Source organism: Zootermopsis nevadensis, unplaced genomic scaffold (assembly GCF_977971745.1).
Source record: "Zootermopsis nevadensis isolate Lab colony 2312 unplaced genomic scaffold, Znev_1.0 Znev_ptg000024l, whole genome shotgun sequence".
NCBI lineage: Eukaryota > Metazoa > Arthropoda > Insecta > Blattodea > Termopsidae > Zootermopsis > Zootermopsis nevadensis.
In genome coordinates, this window is record NW_028259156.1 from 1,890,274 (window position 1) to 1,905,569 (window position 15,296).

General features: G+C 39.4%; 2 protein-coding genes across 3 annotated transcripts in view; one reads left to right on the forward strand and one right to left on the reverse strand.

The window, feature by feature from the left end:
• LOC110827843 (uncharacterized) overlaps positions 1-15,296 on the reverse strand; it is a 536,626-nt gene that overhangs the window by 408,579 nt on the left and 112,751 nt on the right. The window contains exon 1 of one of the 2 annotated variants that reach the window (XM_087354893.1): positions 12,342-12,581. The exons of the other annotated variant lie outside the window; for it this stretch is intronic. The gene's annotated coding sequence lies outside the window, so the exon portion shown is untranslated. Of the gene's footprint in view, positions 1-12,341; positions 12,582-15,296 lie in introns of those variants that run through there. 2 annotated transcript variants of the gene reach the window in all.
• The window catches only part of LOC110839933 (retinal homeobox protein Rx1), a 101,537-nt gene that overhangs the window by 40,729 nt on the left and 45,512 nt on the right, over positions 1-15,296 (forward strand). The gene's annotated exons all lie outside the window — the stretch shown is intronic.

Below are 15,296 nucleotides of genomic sequence, written 5' to 3' on the forward strand. Positions count from 1 at the left end.
TACGGTAACCAGCTGACGCGGCTGATTACCGGGGAAGATTTTATTGATTGTAATCGCCGCGAAAGTCTCAAATCCTATATTCTTTATTCTACCAACATACCAAGTTTAGGTTTTGTTCTGATGTGCCCCCTCTTGGAAAAGCCCAAAACTGCTTCAATGCAGTTTATTCCCCAAATTTGCTTTATTGTGTGACAAAATGTCAAGTTTTTAAGCCGAGTTGAGTGGAACGCGACGGCAACAAGCCCCAGACTAATGAGACAAACGGATTAGGAGAATTCTCTTTGCTCCTCAGGGAGCCAGACAGATGCGGGAACCAAAATGTCTGCCCCATCCCACCAGATTCGCGCAGTTCGCCACACAAGTCAAGAAATATCTTGTGCCAGCCAGCTCTAGGGTTGTGCTGGAACGTCACGTGACGTACCACATTGCGTCACAACATTTCTCGTGTTGACTACGTCGATTTATGATAAAAGTTCCTTATAAATTACATTCCCAATGCCAGAGAAGATTTGGATGGACGTTTATAAATCGAAAACCATATCCGTGGTTGGATAAACCGTACAACGCGTGTCCGGTGAAATAAATGCGAAACCAAAACACAAATTATAGGGGCATAATGATTGTAAACAATGTAAATTTAAGGCCACTTCGATTAAAATTTAATGTTAAGTACATTAATCGCCGGGATAGCTCAGTCAGTATAGTGACTAGCTACGGGCTGGACGAACGGGGTTCGATCCCCGACGGGGGCAGAGGATTTTTCCTCTAGCCTCTGCGTCCAGACCGGCTCTGGGGCCCACCCAGCCTCCTCTACAATGGGTACCGGGGGTCCTTTCCCGGGAGTAAAGCCGGCCGGGGCGTGATGCTGACCACTCACCCCCATCTAGTGCCGAGGTCAAGGAAGAGAGGAGCTTGACCTCAACTCCCCCCCAAACGCCTACATGGCGTATAGTGGGACAAACTTTACTTTACTTATACATTAATCGCCATTCAGTTTAGTTAATGAAGGTAACAAAATTCATCCAGTGATGAATATCCGAATTTAACTGATATCAGATGAATGGTCAGCTTCGTATCGTAGTTAGCACATCTTAGTATTCAGGGAGGTTCTGGATTCAAATATTGGCTCAGAGATCGGTTAGCCTGACTAATGGATTTCATGGTTTTCCTAAGTCATTCCAAGAATATTCCTGTCTCCATCCACTTACCTTCCAGTTCGTTATTAATTGATCGTTTTATGCACTAACATGAGATCCTATTATTAACGTCGTTAAACAAACCATAAATAAGATGAATATCACTGGTCTGGTAGAAATTTACCGACGTTACAGAGCTCCTTGCTGCCTCCATCATCAGGACTATGAGATCTGTGAAACGTCTGTAAATTTCTACCAGACTAGACGGCGTAACAACCGAAAGGCAGCCATCTTCAAACTCACAGCCGTGGAAAAGTCAAATTCTACAAACTGTAAATACAATTTAATCATCGAAAGTAATTTGGTGAAAGTGGCAGTGACACGTCTCAGCTTTCTACTGCCCGGCGAACAAAGAAACGGTGAAAGTTTCGAGTTTTTACATCGCCGAGTTTATTTTCCTCGTGATGTCAAAAACCTTGACATCACGCGACATTTATATTTATCTTTGCGTTATTAAAATGTGTTTACTTCCATCTAAGTTGCAAATTAATTCCTGTTGTGTGTAAGACGACATTTTTTTAAAAAAATAAAAGTCTTACTTACTTTTCTGAACGACCCTAAAATGTACACAAAAATATTTGCATTAAGCAAATAATTTTGTGACGAATCAGTTGTGTCAAGGTTAGTGCACACGTGCCTTAATCACTCGCTGATTTACAGAATCTGTTCAGTTTCGTGTCCTCGAAATGCGTTTTCTCGGGTTATCGTTCGGAACTACATATCGAATCCCAATCTTCAGAAACAAAGATGCTGTATGAAATCAGCTGTTTGTATCCCGACAATATGGCGAGTCACTTCACCAAAGTTCTCTACCAGAAAATTAGGATCACAGACCAACGTTGCTTTTCTAGCAAAAAGTGAAATCAATCATCATGATGTCATGTTTATCCATGCGTGATTCATATCCAAGCACCTTGACAGATGTAAATTTAAAATCCCTGGAGTAACTGAGGAAAACTACAAAGAACTCACCAAGGATAGCCGGTCTCTGGTCGGAGATACGAACTCAGAAACTCCTGAATATGGAGAAACAGTGCTAACGACTTCGCTGTTATTTATGACTACTTTATATTTTCTGGTTTCATTTTAACAAATTCATAATAATCTAAGGAAGAATACAATTGATATTCAATTCAATTCAATTAAATTAATTTATTTACGTGTTTGCCAACAGCAAGAAGCCAATAACAGGCAAACACTGATAATATATACAATAATAGTGAAATAATAATGAAAAATATTACACAAACAGATAAACTAAACTTATACATGTACAGTATTAAATGTAACTGCCAAGTACAGGCAAACCCAAAATAGAAACAATATTAACACAGAGCAAAAAAATGAAGAAATATAAATAAAAACAAATAATCCACCTAGGGAACACTAATATAATTGTAAAACTTTAAAAAATATATAAAAAGACAGATAACCAAGCTTGATCATTTCCCTTGTATAATTAAATAACGCACGACACAATCAGATGTTACGAAATTCTTGTCGAGAGACAAATTCGATGTATTTCAGTGATAGAAATGAAAATTACAGATGCCACAAATAAAATGCCTCAGTGGGGTCAAACGTATGACAATTAATGTCCATCTTATCACGTAAAAATATTAGAACAGTTGCATGATATTTTGATAAAAATTGTTTTGGCATGTCGCGTGTGCATATATGAATAGGTAGTTCTTGGATAGACCAACTCTATTTTTGTCTATGCACTCTTTAAAGATTTCCTCGACTAGAAAATGAGTTGTTTTTATTTTAGTATTATTTTCTAGGAAGATATTACGGAATAGTTTTACAACAGATGCTTAAAATAACCATCATCTCCAAAACAGATATCCACCAATCTTATTTTGAATCCTATGACTTTGCGAATAGTTTCTGGGTCAAATTTGGAAACAGTGTGTTCAGTACCGTGTTCATACGAGCTTCGTGTGTTATTCAAATTAATAATTTACTTGAAAACTCCCGACAGAAAGATGCCTGTTGTGGTGAAGTCCGGAGATATCTGTGGCCAAATGCCACGCCCAAAATTGCTCTCACCAAAGAATTCATACAGTAAATCAGTCATATTTACAGTACGGGCTGTCAATCCATCATCCTAAAACCACCAACCCCTTCAATTTTCTTCCAACCGAGAAATTAATTAGATCTGAAGATTCTAATACTCTTCAAAAACAACAGTCCCATAATTCGCCTTCGAGACTCTGATGCCTTCTTCAGTAATTTAGATTTGGATTGGGATGCGAAGTGATTATGAAGAATGATTTACGTGTTGATGGTGAGAACACTGTGTTAGCATCTGCACAGCGTTACAGAATCTAGCCTAGCGGCCTAGCAACTAGAGTGACCTTGACTCGAGTCACGGTGACGATTGGAACAATCTACTGCAGGGGGTTGAACCTACTTCTGATTTAATTCTTGTAATGTTTTAGGTGATTTCTTTTGGGTTACGTTTTAAACTTCACGCCCATTACTATTATTCGATACGGTTGCTTGTTTCTGGTCGCTGCCAACATAACTCGCGTTCCTACGCCTCTGTGTATATGAAATCTAACCCATTAATTTAATTAATTTTCCAGACTACATTATTTTGGGTATCGCAAGACACGGATGGAGTTTAAATGAACGTATATTGACTGTTACCGTACGAAAGTGTGTATTTGCGACACCAGCGCCTGTACCGGCGGCACACGCGAACTGAATGTCACGTGACTCACGAGAATGTAAGTTTGAGTTAAGATTAATTTGATTTCGTGTTTGAATGATTTAGCCTGCAATCATTGGTGACCGCATGACTTTCCGTCTATATTTTATTCTATTTACGTAAAAATTGCAATGGTGAAAATATTATCGTTGACTCGTTCCACGTAACATTTCTGTTCAGTGGTTACTTTACGTTACAGTTATTACTGAAGTCGAAGATGGGTTTTCTTTTGTTGAGTGTAGTTTGGCAAATACTGACCGACGTTTCAGGAAAATAAGGCTGGAGGGTGTGGATTATATTTATAAAACTCATAACAGTTATCGGTGGTATGTTCTCGTGAACATGTAATAAATAAGCCTTCAGGCTCCATAACACCGAAGAACATCTTGTCCAATTGATTGTACTATTAGTTTCTCAAGACGGACTTTGTTTCAAGGAGTTAAGTTTATTTTGAGGAATAATCCTACAAACGAATAACCAATAATCCAATTTTCGATATTTATTCAAACACCGTCAAAGACTTATTGTGCGCCTGGCCAAAATTGTCAACAGCTGATAAACATCATTCCTTCAACACACTGGTAAATTAATTTAAAATACTTAAAATACTTTAAACATTATCTTTTTTAGGAACGTAACAAACAACAATCTCTTGCAGTTCTACAAACTGCAATTTATTATTTTCGGGAGTATCTAGGCTATACAATATGAATAATATTCCAAGCCTGAACTGACCTATCTTAAACGACATTCGATTCGCGAAACAATTCGCCAATTTCTAGTTTGATGCTGAACAATTTTGTAACTGAGAACTTTTGTGGAAGATTTACCTAATTGATAAGATCGTCGCGTTTGTCTACAAGAGTGTTTACTGACGCTGGAAGCTTGGAACATTAATTGTTTCAGTGTTTAAAAATAATATCGCGAAAGAATTTTTTTTAAAAATCTAAGGCGTTCGTAAGATTTGTGAGGAACCACTTTCATGTAGAAATGCCTCGGCGAGAGGTATGAGAGATAATCTCGTTGCCCACACATGGAAAGGACAGTGACATTTTACGTCTCGCTCAACCATTGAGGTAATCTAAAGAGATTTTCAAAATTGAGTTTGTAGAATGTTACCTTTTCCTATTGCAAACTCTGCTCTTCGATTCTTTTCAAGGGGGGGAGAGAAACTCGACGGAATCGAATCAATTTTCCTTCCCTTTTGTATCGCGACTTGTGTGTTATAGCAGTTTTCCGAAGGAAGGCGATTTCCTTTGGTAATATTTCCGATTCCATGTTATTCTCTGCATGAAATGTCAACTTCAGTGGTGGATTTAAGTTTGAGGGAAAGTTTCACCTCACAGTCTTCAACCTGGCTTCTAAGCCAGTGAAGTCCTGCGTACACGCATTAATATTAAATGAGCAAGGGTTTTCTGTCTGTCTGACACTAGATACAATGAACAGCATCTGGAAATCCTAAAAAAGTAGACCTAATAAAGAAATAGTGACTGGCTATACAAATTAGCAACGCCAAATCAACATAATAAAGTAGGTCTGTGGTCATCATGGACAAGCCTTAGGCACTCCAGCATCGAATTCAGGATCAACCGGGTTCGAATTGCGCATGTAGACAGTTTATCTTAATATTTTCGTAATTTTCTCAGTCCCTACAGGATAGCATATGAAAATAAGCCACGGCCACTTCCTCCCATATCATATGCAATTGTTTATTCATTAGGCCCAATTATTCGACGTTATACAATCCCAGATGCGTAAAGACGTCGTTAAGTAAACAGACAAACTAAGGTGCCCTGAAACTTATGAAATTAGACAATTCATCGCCACATTGCTGAAGACAGCTCCACATCGAAACTTACCCTAAGCCAAATAAATCCGGTATCCACGATACGCCTTGTATCTAAGAAACTTTACATTACTCTTGATCTCCAGTCTAAAAGTCGCCTCTACCCTTCACGTTTCCTTATCAAAATTGTGTACGCAATTTTTCTTTCCCATGCGTGCTACATGCCAGCTAATGCCATCCCCCTACAAATTTGATCATCTAATAATATTTTTGAAGGGAACGAGTTACGAAATTCCTCACGCAAATTTAATACAGTCACAGTCTGACCCAAAAAGTAGTAACAATAAGAATTATTTTGACATGGAAAGGCTCCACGGCTTCATTACATAGAAAACTAAATTTTTCCATGCATTGTTCTCCGATCGAATACTCAGAAAAGATTCTCTCCCATGGATGTTTGCGTGTGGCTTATTTAACGAAACTGACAGTACTCAGACTATAGAGTGCAGAATAACAGGATGATTAAATAACCAACCAACCAACTAACTTCATCTGTTATTACGCTCAGCTAATCAAGAAGTTCTCCTGATTTTATGGAACGCAAAGGTTCATTAAGGCTTTGACCGGGATGTTCTTTTGTTAAATCTTATGTGGTACCGCCTGATTCGACTTCTAATGGTTAAGTGAAGTGTTTTCTTCGCGGTACGTTCTGGATTCGTAAATATTATGAAGACGAGCTTCGGCTTCAAATGGTTAACCAGCTGATTTTCGTAATGGTTAAGTGAAGTGTTTTCTTCGCGGTACGGTCTGGATTCGTAAATATTATGAAGACGAGCTTCGGCTTCAAATGGTTAACCAGCTGATTTTCGTAATGGTGAGGTGTAGTGTTTTCTTCGCGGTACGGACTGAATTCATAAATAATATTCAGACGATCTTCGGCTTCAAAGGGTTAACCAGCTGATTTTCGTAATGGTTAAGTGTAGTGTTTTCTTCGCGGTACGGTCTGGATTCGTAAATAATATTCAGACGAGCTTCGGATTCAAAGGGTTAACCAGCTGATTTTCGTAATGGTGAGGTGTAGTGTTTTCTTAGCGGTACGGACTGAATTCATAAATAATATTCAGACGAGCTTCGGCTTCAAATGGTTAACCAGCTGATTTTCGTAATGGTTAAGTGTAGTGTTTTCTTCGCGGTACGGTTTGGATTCGTAAATATTATGAAGACGAGCTTCGGCTTCAAATGGTTAACCAGCTAATTTTCGTAATGGTTAAGTGAAGTGTTTTCTTCGCGGTACGGTCTGGATTCGTAAATATTATGAAGACGAGCTTCGGCTTCAAATGGTTAACCAGCTGATTTTCGTAATGGTTAAGTGAAGTGTTTTCTTCGCGGTACGGTCTGGATTCGTAAATATTATGAAGACGAGCTTCGGCTTCAAATGGTTAACCAGCTGATTTTCGTAATGGTTAAGTGAAGTGTTTTCTTCGCGGTACGGTCTGGATTCGTAAATATTATGAAGACGAGCTTCGGCTTCAAATGGTTAACCAGCTGATTTTCGTAATGGTGAGGTGTAGTGTTTTCTTCGCGGTACGGACTGAATTCATAAATAATATTCAGACGATCTTCGGCTTCAAAGGGTTAACCAGCTGATTTTCGTAATGGTTAAGTGTAGTGTTTTCTTCGCGGTACGGTCTGGATTCGTAAATAATATTCAGACGAGCTTCGGATTCAAAGGGTTAACCAGCTGATTTTCGTAATGGTGAGGTGTAGTGTTTTCTTAGCGGTACGGACTGAATTCATAAATAATATTCAGACGAGCTTCGGCTTCAAATGGTTAACCAGCTGATTTTCGTAATGGTTAAGTGTAGTGTTTTCTTCGCGGTACGGTCTGGATTCGTAAATAATATTCAGACGATCTTCGGCTTCAAAGGGTTAAGTGAGTGCGTCCACAAGAATCCACCAAGGGTTCCTATCCCATTTCGTAACATGCTGGTGTTTACGTTTCCTAAGTCGGAGGGAGGTCCATCATTTATCGGATCTCCGAAACATCTTACAAAATACATTCGCTATCTAAAGCCCGTATCTAGAGGTCTTCAGTGACCTAATTTCTGTCATCTTCCTGGAGATTGAGGAAAACCACGAGAAACTCCAGTAACCCGGGACAGATATCTTAATCCGAGACATATAGATTTAAGTATTTATTTATTGTTTATTTAACGACGTTGTTTCAGTAGCTCAGGTTATGTAGTGTCGAAAGACATCCATAATAAAAATTAGCAATGCCAACCAGTTGTATGGATTTATATGACGGCAAGAAAATTAGATGTTTAGATTCATTTAAAGGCACAAAAATTTAACTTTAAATTTCCAGAGATATATGCGAAAGTTGTACTTTTACAGAGAGCACAGGTTTATTTAGTATCTGGATTCAGTATTAAACTCACAGAACTCTTGTTCAATAAGACGTAAGGGGCAGACCGCAACCACGGGACACCAGTGTCTGTACGCGAGAAAACTGAATCCAGTCCTAAACACTAAATGATTAATTAACACTGCACGTACCACGGAGTTAAATGAAAATAGTGTGTTAATGTTAATCAGAGCAACGGCAGTGTCGCACGATCAGATCAAGTGTTGCGGGTGACATATCCGAGCGAACATTAGGAGCTGGGGTAGGAGCGGGCAGATAATTAAATTAATTGTGTTTCGTGTACGCGTGCAAGCCAACATGGCCGGCATGCGGAGTTGATGCAGGCAAACGGAAGAAACGATAAATTAATTTCATGGCTAGATAAATATAACGTGCAGTCCGACACGCAAATCAGCTTCCATTGTGTACGGTTCCTGCTTTCCACTGCTACCAACATGATGTTGCCAAATGTCTCTCCGTATCTCTCCCGCTAGACAAGACACGTTCTAAAGATACAGACTGCTAAGATTTAAGTTAAATTGTATAATATGCGAAAAATAGTTGACGTCATTTAAATATTGGAAATAAATAATTAGTAAGAAATGCGAACCAGACTATTTCTTCATCCCACGTAAAGATATCAACAAGCTGGCTATAAAGGAAAGTTAAGGTGTCTCGCTACACGCCATGTGGCGCTTGGGGGGTGAGAGGTCAACATCACGCCCCGGTACACATTGGATAGGAGGCTGGGTGGGCCCCAGAGCAGGTCTGGATGCAGAGGCTAGAGGAAAAATCCCCTGCCTCGTGTCGGGAATCGAACTCCGGTCTTCCAACCCGTAGCTAGTCACTGAACCAACTGAGCTATCCCGGCTGGCTATTTTTTTTATATTTATTTAGTGTTCTGTCTGAGGACAGGTCCATATGAACAGGATCCTTGCATCCTTTTCTCGGACTGGGACCTGTTCATATACGTTCTTGGCAGATGATCCAGAAGTGGTTTGCCATTGCCTTCTTCTGTGTGTGAATGGAGTAATTGTTGGGATGCCACGGAGGAAAACTCCGTGTTGCCTAGACCGCGGCCTTGCCCAACACAAGTTATAAATTCGGGCACCGCCGGGAATCGAACCCGAGACCCCAGGATTACAAGGCCAGCGTTCTAACCGCTAGACCACCTCATCTTATTATTAATTAGTGTTCTGTCTGACGACAGGTGCATATGAACAGGATCCTTCCATCCTTTTCTCGGACTGGGACCTGTTCATATACGTTCTTGGCAGATGATCCAGAAGTGGTTTGCCATTGCCTTCTTCTGTGTGTGAATGGAGTAATTGTTGGGATGCCACGGAGGAAAACTCCGTGTTGCCTAGACCACGGCCTTGCCCAACACAAGTTATAAATTCGGGCACCGCCGGGAATCGAACCCGAGACCCCAGGATTACAAGGCCAGCGTTCTAACCGCTAGACCACCTCATCTTATTATTAATTAGTGTTCTGTCTGACGACAGGTGCATATGAACAGGATCCTTCCATCCTTTTCTCGGACTGGGACCTGTTCATATACGTTCTTGGCAGATGATCCAGAAGTGGTTTGCCGTTGCCTTCTTCTGTGTGTGAATGGAGTAATTGTTGGGAAGCCCCCGGAGGAAAACTCCGTGTTGCCTAGACCACGGCCTTGCCCAACACAAGTTATAAATTCGGGCATCAGATAATTTCCTAACTTCTTAATTCTACAGCATTAGTAAAATTTATTACTTTTCATTGACAATTTGCCATTTCCTATCCAAAAATTTCTCCCCCCCCCCCACATATTTTTTTATGAAAATTGTAACAGTAATTTACAGTATGTCCATCCTCACTACATGGAGGTTAAGATATTTTCTGAACACATTCCTCGTCCCTCTCAGCTTCCAAATACCACACTCATAAAACAAAACTGTGTATTTTTCTGATCAATGGCTGACTCATTACGTCGGAAAAATTGTTCTCTTTCCTCATTTTTAAGGCTAGTCATTACACAGATGGCCCTCGAAACGTCGGCAGTTTATCCAAATAGCACGGCAGCCACAAACAAAATTATTTTTTATTTACATCAGAAAATAACCCAGAGAAATTAGCGTAATTTTAATCTACATCCCCCCCCCCACGAATTCAATTATCTGTCGAGGTTGACGTCTTCAAACAATCTGAAATGCCCTGACCACATTGAGGTCACCGCAAGAGGTTTCACAGAGCAGATCCTGAACTGTTTAGGTTACATACTTTCTGGTGAATCAAACAGAAGCTTCATATGACATAAACACATCTTTTTGGTGATATTCCACTTAAATTAATTCAGCAGAATATTTCATCACAGCTACACTGATAGTGGGAATGGAATGTTCGTAAATAAAAAACATAAACACGCTGATTTATCTTCAGTTTCCTGGATTCGTCAGTGGTGGCAGCACCTCCTCCATGAAAAATATTTTACGTGCCCAAATCATTCGCCCTTCCTCTGATTAAGGTATTAAATATAACGAGTTTAACTTTAATATCATTTAGACGACATATGAAGTAGATTCCGGTTTAATTGGGACACATAGGGACTAGAACACTTTGGCCCAATTAAGCGAAGTTCCACGTAAAGAGTTAAAAAGGTTTGTTCTTTAAGATTTGCTCCGATTAACCGATGGACCAATTAATCGGAATCTACTCTATTTATACGTATCTTTTAATACACTGCTCCCGAAAAAAGATAATCCCCTTCGACACTAAGAATGAAAGGCATGCAGTTTAATATATTCATAAACTAACTATGCAGCGTTACTGAAGTCATATCTAGTGGTATTACACAGACTAAGGCAATGACTCAGATCTTATCAGGAACACCGTGTTCCTTGTAAGACGATGTAGAACGGAGATATCTACGTTCGGCAAACTCGTACAACTGCCCCAGCTAACTTACATGAATCTCAAGACTACGGTAGTTCTGAATTATAAACACTCGGACGTCGTCTCTGTAATGCGACGAACAACAAACAGCCAAACTTCCTTTCTATAATCTGGTTTCAATACCTCAGTTTTGTATTTTATAGTCTACACAACTTAGGATGTGACATGTAGAGTAAAATCACATTGAATACGTAACTTACAAATCTGTTAATTCCCCGACAGAAGTTTCTGAAGTTACATTGACACAGAAGTTATTGAAAGATTATTATTATTATATAATAAAATTGATTTGTCATCCTCAATATTATTTCTTACGGGATAAAGTTAGGTTATGGAACAGTTAAAAATGTTAAACTTTAATCTGCGATAAAAGTATACGATTGACTTTAATAGTTTATTCTCAATTTTAGACAAAACACTGTATTTAATGATATCATATTATTAATTTTAAGTCTGTGGTAGAAAGTGACTTATAACTTTTAATTATTAAACTCCATTTTTTATAACAATGTTTATAACAGTTAAGGGCTTTGGTTAACTCGGTGATGAACATTCGGGTTCCCTAAGCCACCTAGTTAGTAATTTATAACAATGTTTTGTGTTATTAGATTTCTTAAATATTTTAATTACCGTGTTGCTAAGCACAGCAGGCCAATTAAACTTGCAGTTAAATTTTCCTGGTACGAACTTCATAATGTAGACATAATGTATTTTTCTGTAGCTGATTACACGGAAAACATTTTCTATAAAATTTAATTTCAGTAAATAGATGTAGAATGTTGCTCTCCACAAATGGTTCTGGTAATGTAGAAACTTACTTTATAAATTTAAATAAAGTATCAAGTTAACGAACTGAAAGTTCAATAGACATTAACCTAAAGAATGAAAATGTATTAACGTACTTTATAAATATAAAGAATATATTTACATAGACTAGAACTAAAAATAACATTTAAATTCCAATCTATTGTTTGCTTAAACGAAAACGTAGAACTGTGATTTGTCACAGCTGTTTTCTAGGCAAATCTGAAGCAACCGAACCTAACCTAACCTCACTTATTTTAAAGGCGAATGTAACTAGAAACTTCCCTGTGGCTGGGTTTCACATTACCAGCCTCGCCACACTGAGCTAAACCTATCAATATTACATCACATGACACTGATGATGACCTCTTGAGGTCGAAACGCTTTTGACACTAGTGTCACTTATAGAGTTAATAGTTTGTTTGTTTATTTTGTATTATACACTACACAGTATGCAAAGTTTTAAGATCACAGTAAGTATTTAGTGTGTAAAGCACTTACCAACAGAAGTAAACATACGAAGAAGCTTCTCAAGATGGAGTCTGCTACAGCCACTGACGACCGCGTTGGCTAGTTCACTATATATTCTGATAGATTTGTCTCGATTTCTACAACACAGAGGGGAAGAAAATATTCCACATTGCCCGCAAAGTTCCATTAGACACACCTTTTCCTTCATGAACCTCAACACTGATCCTACAGCAGTTATCGTCCGGTTCGTACTAGAGGTACGCTTGGATGTATCTACGTAAGCAACGCTGTGTGTGCCGCAACTGTTTCTCGTTCTGTCCTCTGATTTGCTGACGACAGAGACTCGGATATCGTGGGAAAGAAACTACAATATTCGACGATTATGTTACAGAATTCTTCAGACTATAATTTTACCTATTGTTTTTGTATTGGTGCAAAACTTTTGTCTCCGACATTAATGGAAGGAAATAGAAAAGAGGGTGATGACGAAAATAAATATATTTAAAAGATATTTGACAGGATGCTGAATTAACTACTTGACATGAATTTTCATAGCGTGTCGATCGACTTAACCAAATATTAGTACCTACAAACAGAGCGAGGTGTGCATATAAATTATTATTCGAATAAAGTTTGTTAATAAAATGCATGAAAATTCAATGATATAAGAAAAGACAGATTAACACGACACAGGGTACACATGAATGTACGTGTCTTGTGAACACGTTAATGAATCCTTCGTTCAACGGGGTAGAGGTGATTTAATTAATTCTAAATAAGAATTTAGATTCCGTACATTTAGAAGGTTACTTTACCGCAAGGCCTGAAAGGATGTCGGTATTAACGTAACGCACAGAAGACTCCACCCGTGTGAATATACACCACACCAAGGCCACCAAACAGTAAATATGCAGGTGTTGTATAAGACATCAGCAAACCATAGCTCATCACCTTGTACAGTGGCAAAACCAAACTCTTAAATTGTGTCTCTGAAAGTGTAATCGTAACTACCTGAAATCGAATATATTCGGTCCTGGGACTGTTTCAGATCTCATAAATTTATATTATTAAATATTTAAAATATATATATTAATAGGTACACCTTTAAACACTTTAATTTCTATATATTTGTTCGAAATGAACGCATTTAAATTCTGACAGTAATTTGCGAATGTTTAAAATTGCACATAAACATCATTTAAATCGCGTATAGTTGATGCCAAGAATAACAGACTATATTAAATCAAAGCGATACAATTATATTGTATTTAATTTCTCTTGTCGAATATAAATATTTATCTGACTCATTTTCCATCACGATAAGTCTGAAACAAGGAGATGCTTTGTCTCCACTGCTCTTTAACTTTGCGCTAGAATACGCCATCAGGAAAGTCCAAGATACGTAAGGAGGGTTTGGAATTGAACGGGACACATCAGCTATTGGCATTTGTTGATGATGTTAATTTATTGGGTAACGACACAAATACAATAAAGAGGAACGCAGAAGTTTTACTAGAGGCTAGTAGACACGTGGGGCTAGAAGGAAACTAAGTACATGTTAGTATCTCGTCATCAGAAGACAGGCGGGCAAAATTATCTTAGGGTGGCTAATAAGTCCTTTGAAAGGGGGACAAAGTTCAAATATCTGGGAACAACAATAACAAATCAAAATGACACTCAAGAGGAAATTAGGAGGAGATTAAATTCTGGAAATGCTTGCTACTTCTCAGTTCAAAATATTTTGTCTTCCCGTCTGATTTCTAAGAACTTGGGGATTAAAATATACAAAACAATAATCTTACCTCTTGTTTTGTATGGGTGCGAAACATGGTCTCTCACTCGGAGGGTGGAACACAGATTGCAGGTGTTTGAGAATCGGGTGTCGAGGAGGATTTTGGGCCTAGGAGAGAAGACGATGGGGCGTGGACGACGAGCTTAAAAATCTGTACTCCAACCCCAATATTGTCAGGGTGATTAAGTCGAGAAGAATGAGATGGGCTGGGCATGTAGCGCGCATGGATGGGACAAGAGGTGTGCACCGGGTACTGGTTGGGAAGCCTGAGGGGAAGAGACCTCTGGGGAGACCTAGACGTAGATGGGAGGATAATCTCAGGCGGGATCTATGCGAGATAGGAGTTGAAGGAGACTGGATTTTGTTGGCCCAGGACAGGGCTTTAGTTAATTCGGTGATGAACCTTCGGGTTTCATAAGCCATCTGGTTGGTTGGGTCCACTATTTGGGAAGCCTGAGGGGAAGAGACCGCTGGGGAGACCTAGACGTAGATGGGAGGATAATCTCAGGCGGGATCTGTGCGAGATAGGAGTTGAAGGAGACTGGATTTTGTTGGCCCAGGACAGGGCTTTGGTTAATTCGGTGATGAACCTTCGGGTTTCATAAGCCATCTGGTTGGTTGGGTCCACTATTTGGGAAGCCTGAGGGGAAGAGACCGCTGGGGAGACCTAGACGTAGATGGGAGGATAATCTCAGGCGGGATCTATGCGAGATAGGAGTTGAAGGAGACTGGATTTTGTTGGTCCAGGACAGGGCTTTGGTTAATTCGGTGATGAACCTTCGGGTTTCATAAGCCATCTGGTTGGTTGGGTCCACTATTTGGGAAGCCTGAGGGGAAGAGACCGCTGGGGAGACCTAGACGTAGATGGGAGGATAATCTCAGGCGGGATCTATGCGAGATAGGAGTTGAAGGAGACTGGATTTTGTTGGCCCAGGACAGGGCTTTAGTTAATTCGGTGATGAACCTTCGGGTTTCATAAGCCATCTGGTTGGTTGGGTCCACTATTTGGGAAGCCTGAGGGGAAGAGACCGCTGGGGAGACCTAGACGTAGATGGGAGGATAATCTCAGGCGGGATCTATGCGAGATAGGAGTTGAAGGAGACTGGATTTTGTTGGCCCAGGACAGGGCTTTAGTTAATTCGGTGATGAACCTTCGGGTTTCATAAGCCATCTGGTTGGTTGGGTCCACTATT